Consider the following 8365-nt stretch of genomic DNA (forward strand, 5'->3'; position numbering starts at 1 on the left):
GGCTCCTCCCTTCTCCCTTTCCCCCCACTCCTACACTGACTCAGCTCCAGCCACACTAGCCTCCTAGAACTCCCAAGCGTTGTCCCTCCCCAGGACCTTTGCATCTGATGTCCCCTCTGTCTGGAGAGGCTTTGGCCCTCATGCCCTCAGCTTCTCATTTCTACATCTCCTCCTCGCCAAAGCTTTCCCTGGCATAGTGGACACTGGGATGCATGGCCCAGGTTCCTCTTCAGGAATGGAAGACCTGATCCCTGGCTGCTCTTGCCCCCTTCGAGAATTGCCTCAGCTGAGGAAGGCCACGTCTCCTTCCAGGGGCAGGCTTGTCCAACAGCTGATCCACACAAAGTATAAAGGCCTAATTTTAGACGTTTCTGAAGGCTCGTCCATGTCCCGAGCTCCATGTGGGGCTGGCTGATGTCTTTGTCGGGCCTTGTCACAGCTCAGCTTCTCCCCCTGCCCAATCCTGTCTTCTCCCCCTCCTTCCACACATACTGATCCCAACCGCCCAGCCTGAGTAACCCCTGTGCACTAATGTCCTCATCAGTCTGCTTCCCAGGGCATCAGTGACACCAGGCACCCTACCGAAAAGTACAGAATGCCTCCTCAAACACATGCTCACTAACCCCCTTTCTCCGCTCATTAGTGCTCATCCCTACCCTCACTCACACATTTACTTGTTCATCTTATTCATTGTCCGTCCTCCCGCCCAAATGTGAGCCCCACAAGGACAGGCCTATGTGTTCTTTTGTTTTAATTTCACTGCTTAGGACAATATCTAGCACTATTAGCACCCCCTCAAAGTTTGTTGAATGAATGAGTGACAGGCCGTGCTGTCCTTGACTTGCGGACTCTGACACTGTGAGTCAGTGTAATTAGTTTGGGGAACCTGATTTCCAGATCTTGACAACTTGCTACCAGTAAATCCCATTTTGCTGCACTCCGGATTGTGTGGGTCCCGATTCTCACCCTTCTCATCTGACCACCTGAGGAGTGTATTTTTTTGTAGAGCTTCCATCCACATCATCGTGGAAAATGTTGGATAAATCAAAGTGGCTTTTGTGGCCATTTTCTTGGTGGCGTTCATGTCCACTTGAGTTGATCTTGTCCATGTGTCTGTTTGCTTGTGTACTTCCGCCCCTCTTACCTGCGTGTCTTGTTCATTGCTGCAGCCCAGGGTCCACCACCACATCTGGCACCTTATGGACCTCTTGTGGTTGGCCTCATCACCACCTCATCACCTACTCGGCAGGTGGGTGTCATGTTCCCCCCACCAAGGCTGGCTGGTCACACTCTTTGACACCTTGGGATGCCTCCCTGGTACCGCTCTGGGTCATGCTCCCTGGTGTTCCCCATGCCCATGAGTACACTGGTCCTTGGACCCCTGGCGCCCTTGCCTATCTCTCTAACAGAAGTCCCATGGAACTGAGCCACAGCTCTCTGTTGTCAACAAAGCAATTATAAATAGGACACACTGTGTGCTGGGACTGTCCTCTCCCCCTGGGTGAGTGTTTCCCTGGCAGCTCCTCAATCATCACATAAATGAGTCCCCAGTGGATTCATCCCACTTGCTCTAGGGACATGCCCTGAGTGAGCCTGAATGCTGAGTGGACCAGCTCTGGCTGTGAAAGTCACACCACACAGTTCATTAATTAGTGCAACAAATACATGTCAGGCGGTGTTCAAGGCTCTGGGAATAGAAGTGATTAAAGCTGAGCCTCTTCCCTCATGGAACTTACCTCCTAGTGGCAGGTGAGGACCGATGATAAGCATACCTATCAGGTGATGGATGCCACGGAGAAAAGCAAAGCAGGGTGGGAAGAGTGCTCTGGAGGAGGGGTGTTGTCATTGGATGTGGGAGTCAGGAAAGAGCCTCACTGAGAAGGTGACTTTTGAGCTGAGCCTGTAAGGAGAGGATAGATTTGGCCATGTGGATATCCAGAGAAAGAGCTTTAGAAGCTGAGGGAATACCGAGCTTAGAGGGCCTGGGGCAGGAATGAGGTTGGCAGGCTCAGTGAATAGCAAGGACACAAGGGTGGTCGGAGCAGAGTAAGCAAGGAGGAGACAGTAGGAGAGGAGGTCAGAGAGACGTGGGGCAGGGAATGGGGTCACGTGGAGCCTTGAAGGCAACTGGCTTGACTCCCAGCAAGTTGGGAGCCACTGGAGGGTTTGAGCTAAAAGACAGCCTGACTTGCATTTTAACTTTGTCTCTGTGGCTTCTTTGTTGAGAAAGAATGTGTGTGGATGGAGGGAGAAGCTGGGACAGCAGTGAGGAGACTAATGAAGTCAGTCAGCCAGGAGAGAACAGTCTGGACAAAGGGCCGAGAAGGCAGTAAGAAGTGGTCAGAAAATATTTTGAAATCTAGTCAATAGAATTTGCTGATGGAGTGGATGTGGGATGTGTGAGAGACAAAACCCAGGGATGAGACCCAACTTTTTGACCTGAGCATTTGGGAAAATGGGATTGCCATTGACAGAAATGGTGAAGATTTGGAGGACCGGGTTTGGGGCAGAGTTCTGTTTGGGTGCATTAACTCTGTTAGATACCCAAGTGGAGCTATCAAGTGGGCCTTTGATGCTGAGCATGGAATCCAGGCCAAAGGTCAGGCTAGAGACACACCTTCGAGAGCTGTCACCCATCCTCATGACCTGGGGCTCTGCCAACCATTCCTTCTGGGCACCCTGGGAGTTGGGGTCCAGCTCCACCTTGGAAAAGTTAATGCTATCCTTTAAATTTCCATTCCTCATCTGGGAACTAAAATTGGCCATCACGCATTACGGATCCAGGTGACCCTGGAGCTGAAAGACCTTTCTGAGCCACTTCCCACATGAGCAAACCAAGGACAGAGTAACCCTGCTGAGAGACTTAATGGTGGCTGGCTGGCTCCAGCGCTCATCCTGGGGAGGGATCAGTCCTGTCCTCAGGCTCTGCGAGTTCCCACTGGACATCCAGTCAACAAAGGCACATTTGTTGAGCTCAAGAGGCCCAATGGGAACTTTACGGGGTCACGAGTTCACAGCTCACTCTGGTGTGAAAGAGAAGGCCTGAGCTATGTCTTCTTTCTCCAATGGGTTTTGGAATGCTCCATCCCCAACAATTGTGGACAATAGGGTTGAAGTCAGTTTTGGCACTGTCAAAACAAGTGTTTCAAAAGCATTCTAGAACATCTGGTAAGAAGAAAAGATCCACTAAATCACAGGCATTCCATCTCCCCACATTCCCACCCATGTCCACATTGGAGCCGTAACCAGTACTAGCAGGGGATTGGCCCTTGGGGCTTTGGATTCAGCACTCATTTGGCAAAAGAAAAGAAGGAAGGAGGACCTACCAGACACAGTATGGGCAAAACTGACTTTGCCAGGATTTGGCAGATGGGTGGCTAGGTTCCAGGATGGGGCAGTGTGAACCTGGGGGGCTGTTGGGCAAGGATGTAGGGTGACACCTGGACCTTCGCTGAGCAGGAGATAAGCAAAGACGAAGGCCACATAGGTCCACATAGTTCATGGTCTTGCACTCTCTCAGCTTCCTCAGGCTTCTTTTCATCATTGTCTTATCATCATGTGGACACATCACAGGTCGGGAAGAAGCCTCTTTGGGAAAAAGTGCTCAGAAGGCCCTCTCACTCGACTCCACCCGTCATGCTCTCTGGTCTGTGGCCAGGCAAGAGGCGTGGGAATCAGTCATCTCTGCAGCAGCCCTGCGCGGTGTCTGTCACAGTGGGTTATACCCACAGCCTCTGCACCAGCCTCATCTATCTGCCTGGGGAGACGGGAGGCACGCAGTGAAACAAGATGGCCCGCAAAGGGTGGATGCATGCAAGACACAATGCCACCTGCTGGTGGACAGAGGCACGGCCGACAGCCGCCCCGCTCATTCCTCCGGAATCTGGTAGCAGGTGGGTTAGGGCCCCTGCCTTTGCTTACTTGATGCGGGTGAGGGCACAGAGTCTTTTTGGTTTTTTTGTTTTGTTTTTGTTTTTCCTGTACATTTCCTTCACTCCAAAAAAATTGCCTATGACTTTTGTGGTCATCACCCTATCCCAGGCAAACACTGATAGAATAGTTTTGCTGATGCTAGAATTTCACATATATAGAATTGGATTTATGTACTCTTTTTAGGTCTGGTACAATGTTACCGGTCATGTTTCTGATTCAATCATTTGGGGGGGGGCATTCTAGTGGTTTGTTCTTGTAACTGGTGAGTGGTACAGGTAGGGTATTCGTTTACCAGATCACTTTTTGGTGGGCATCCCGGTTGTTGATCCCAGTTTGGGGCTACTGTGAATACAGATGCTATGAACATCTCTGTAAGAGTCTTTTCTGTGGATGCGTGCTTTCTTTTCTCTAGGAATAGCTAGGTCACGAGGTAAATGTGTGGCCATTTTTGCTTAATGTTAAGTGCATGGTTAAATGTATAGCTAAATATATGGTTAGCTTTGTAAAAACTGCTTGTTTCCCTGCCAGTGATGGATTAAGGTTCCAGTTGCTCTGTATCTTGGTCATTATTTGGTACGGTCGGTCTTTTTAATATTAGCCATTCCAGTGGCCATGTAGTGTGGTATCTTGTGGGATTTTGAAAAATTGAGATATAATTCATATATTATAATATTCACTCTTAAAAGGATATAGTGGTTTTTATTATATTCACAGAATTGTGCAACCATGACTACTATATAATTTCAGAAAATTTTCGTCACTCCAGAAAGAAACCCTGAAACTTTTAGTCCCTGGAAAATAAACTAACCTACTTTCTGTTTCTATGGATTTGCCTATCTTGGACATTTCATATAGATGGAATCACGATATGTGCCCTTTTGTGTCTGGCTTCCTTCATTTAGTGTAATTTTTTCAAGGCTCATCTGTGTTGTAGCATGTATCAGTACTTCTATTCCGTTGTGTATATATACATACACATCTTGGTTATCCATTCATCCGTGGATGGATGTTTGTGTCATTTGCACCTTTTGGCTGTTGTAAATAATGCTGCTCTGAACATTTGTGTACAAAGTTTTGTGGGGACATACGTTTTTAATTCTCTTGGGTATATAACCAGGAATGGAATTGCTGGGTCATACAGTCACTCTGCTCCACAGATTCCTGCTGCCTCACTTCTCTGCCTCTGAGCTCTTCCTCAGCTCAGTGAGATTAGTGTACTACTCTGCTTGGGGTCCCCCTTTCTGCCAATGATAGTGATGCCCTCAGAAAGAAGTGCTGGGCAATTGTACAGCTCACCTTGTTCCCCTTCTCCCAGAGATCACAGTCCTGCCCTGTCATCAATGTCTAAAAACGGTTGTTCTGTTTATTCTGTCCAGTTTTCTGTTATTTATAGCAGGAGGGATAGTCCAGTCCTAGTTACTTCATCAAGGCTGGATGTAAAAGACCAAAAGACTTTAAAAATACCTATATCCTATAACTTCATTATCTAAAGTTCTAGGGAGATCAAATCTGAATGGTGGTTTCTACTGATGTTTACCCGTGGCGGCTTATTTGCTTGCATGTTTTGTATGTTTGTGTGAGCTTGTCTTTGGTTGAATTTAATCTGAGAGAATCCTAAAGAGTCTAAGTTGGGACTGCTTTTGCCCTGCGATTATGTTAGCCTCTAGTAGGTTCTGTGGAGGCAAAATTAATCTGAGAACACTGAGATTTAATTTTTCTGCTGGGGATTTCTCTCACCTCTTTGGAAAACATGGAAACTCTGGGGCCATGTAAAAGTGAGCAACTGGGTGTGGATTCTCAAGGACCAGTATCATCAGCATCACCACTGTCATGTCATCATCCTCATCCCCACCATCATCAGCATCACCATCAATCACCATCACCACCAGCAACATCACCATCGCCATCATCATCACTATCCCAGAGCCATGGCGGAGACTCACTGATTTCTAACAGTCTCTGCCTATCTCTCTCATATAGAGTGTAATCCAAGGTCCCAGATTAATGCAAAGGTCTCAGTTTTTGATAACCCCCTTTTATGAGGGCCTCTTATTATTTTTCTCCTAATTATTAATCCCCCAAACTCTGGATTCCTATTATCAGCCTTGGCCACCAGCACCGCCCCAGCCTCTATTTCTTATTAATGTTCCTGTTCTGGTTTCTGTTCACTGTTCTTATGTGTGTGTATAACTTCCATGGTTTCATTTACTACCTTGTGAGCTCAGCAATGCATATAAAATGCTTGTTATGATTAATCCGGGACCCAGTTGAGTGGTAGAGGACAAATATTTTAGGATATTCATTCTGCTGTATAGATCATTCCCCTTGGAAGTAGAAATCCCTCACCTCAGTGACTTCATCTGCGGAAAATGGGGACAACAATCTTGGTTTGTGAGGATTCTTGCAAAGAACTAAGACGTGTGGAAGGAATGCACTTAGCATAGTGCTTGGCACCAGTAGAGCATGCGTGCAGCATCCTTTATGATACAGGAGGTGAGGAAAAAGTACTAACTGCAACACAATGCACCGTTGACTCCTTTAACAAACATATTGCTCACGCAGGCCGTAGCTGTATATTGTATGGGTTTGGACAAATGAATGATGACCTGTTTAAATGCCCTAAAAATCCTCTATGTCACCCTTGTTCATTCCTCCCTCCCCCCAACTCCTGGCAACCACTGATCGTTTTACTGTCTCCATAGTTTTATTTTATCCAGCAGGTCATAGAATTAGAATCGCTCATTATGTAGGCTTTTCAGATTGGCTTCTTTCACCTAGTAATATGCATTTAAATTTCCTCCAAGTCTTTTTGAGGCTTGATAGCTCATTTCTGTTTATCACTGATAATATCCATTGTCTGGATTCCATTGTCTGGACATCTTGGCTATGTGCAAGTTTTTGCGAGTATGAAGAAAGCTGCTATAAACATTGGTGGGCAGATTTGTGTGTGAACATCAGTTTTCACTTTTTTGGTGTTAAGTTTAAATAACTTTGGAATCCTCTTATTTTTTTTCTATGCTGTTTTGTTTTAATGTGTCTTTCTACCTTAAAGATTTATTTACTTATTTTAGAGAGTGAGCATGAGCAGGGGGAGAGGCAGAGGGAGAAAGAGAGAAAGAATCCTCAGGCCGCCTCCCCACTCATTATGGACCTGATATGGGGCTCGATCTCACCACCCTGAGATCACAACCTGAGTTGAAACCAAGAGTCACCCAGGTGCCCCTTAGTGTGTCTTTTGTAAGCAGCATATAAGTAGAATTTTGAAAGCCTGTCTGTGAAGAGATAAGGAAGCAGATACAGCAAAATATTAATTGGAGAATATAGGTAGACGTGTATGCATCATACCCTACAATTCTACCCATTTTTCTGTGTTTGAAAATTTGTATAGTAAAATCTTGAGACAAAATTAAATAAAATAAACCCAGCTACTCTGGAGAGTGTGCGTGTGCAGGTAAGACCGCAAGGGGCCATTCAGAGGAGAGTCAGAGAGACCCCACACCTGGGCCCTGGCTCCGCCTTCCAGCCAGCGCTAAGGTGTAAGCTCTCTTCTGTTTTCTCTTGGCTGGAGGGTGATCACGACAACCAGCGGTATAAGGGCTGTGGCACCAGCCTGCCCAGTGCCTGGCCTGGGTGGATCCTTCAGTGGCTGGGTTCCTTTACCCATGCCTGAGAACCACCTGGAATGTGTTGTGCTTCTGGTCACCAGCAGAGGGCTCCCGTAAAGCAAGCCGGTGCCCAAAGTTTCCAAGCCTGTCCTTCCTCTTAGAACATTTGTTATAATGATGCAAAATTCAGAGTTAAAGCATGCCTTTCACGCTGTAGATATCATTGGTTAAGGTCACTGGGGTAGGCCTTAATCCAATATGGCTGTTATCCTTATAAAAAGGGGGAAATTTGGACACAGAAGCATGCATATGGATAATGTCATGCAGAGACGGAGGCATAGGTCAGGGTGATGCATCTACAAGCCAAGGAACCCTAAAGGTCGCCAGCAAACCCTTGGAAGCTGCAGAGCCCTCAGAAGAAGTCCACCAACACCTTGATCTCTGTCCTCCAGACTGTGAAGAAGTATAAATGTTTGTGGCTTAAGCCCACCAGTCTGTAGTCCTTTGTTATGGCAGCTCCGGGAAACTAATGCGCCCCTAACCTGCCCCCCAAAGGGAGTATACTGTCCCTGTTGATCACTTAGGAGTACCCACTCCATTGGGATGGTCAGCAGCAGTGGCAAGGGGGTGAATCACAGGACACGCACTTGATTTGGATGGATGTGGATGTCTCCTTTCCCTGCAGAGGACCATAAGTCAAAGTGAGTCTGCCCAGCTGCCTAACGGGGGCAGAAAGTCCAGAACACGCTCATCTGCACCAGGCACTAGTGAGATCCAGCATCCATTAGGTGCTAATAAATGGGCTTGCATGCTCCCCACTCCCCAGC

This window comes from Canis lupus, chromosome 10, assembly GCF_011100685.1.
Source record: "Canis lupus familiaris isolate Mischka breed German Shepherd chromosome 10, alternate assembly UU_Cfam_GSD_1.0, whole genome shotgun sequence".
Lineage (NCBI taxonomy): Eukaryota > Metazoa > Chordata > Mammalia > Carnivora > Canidae > Canis > Canis lupus.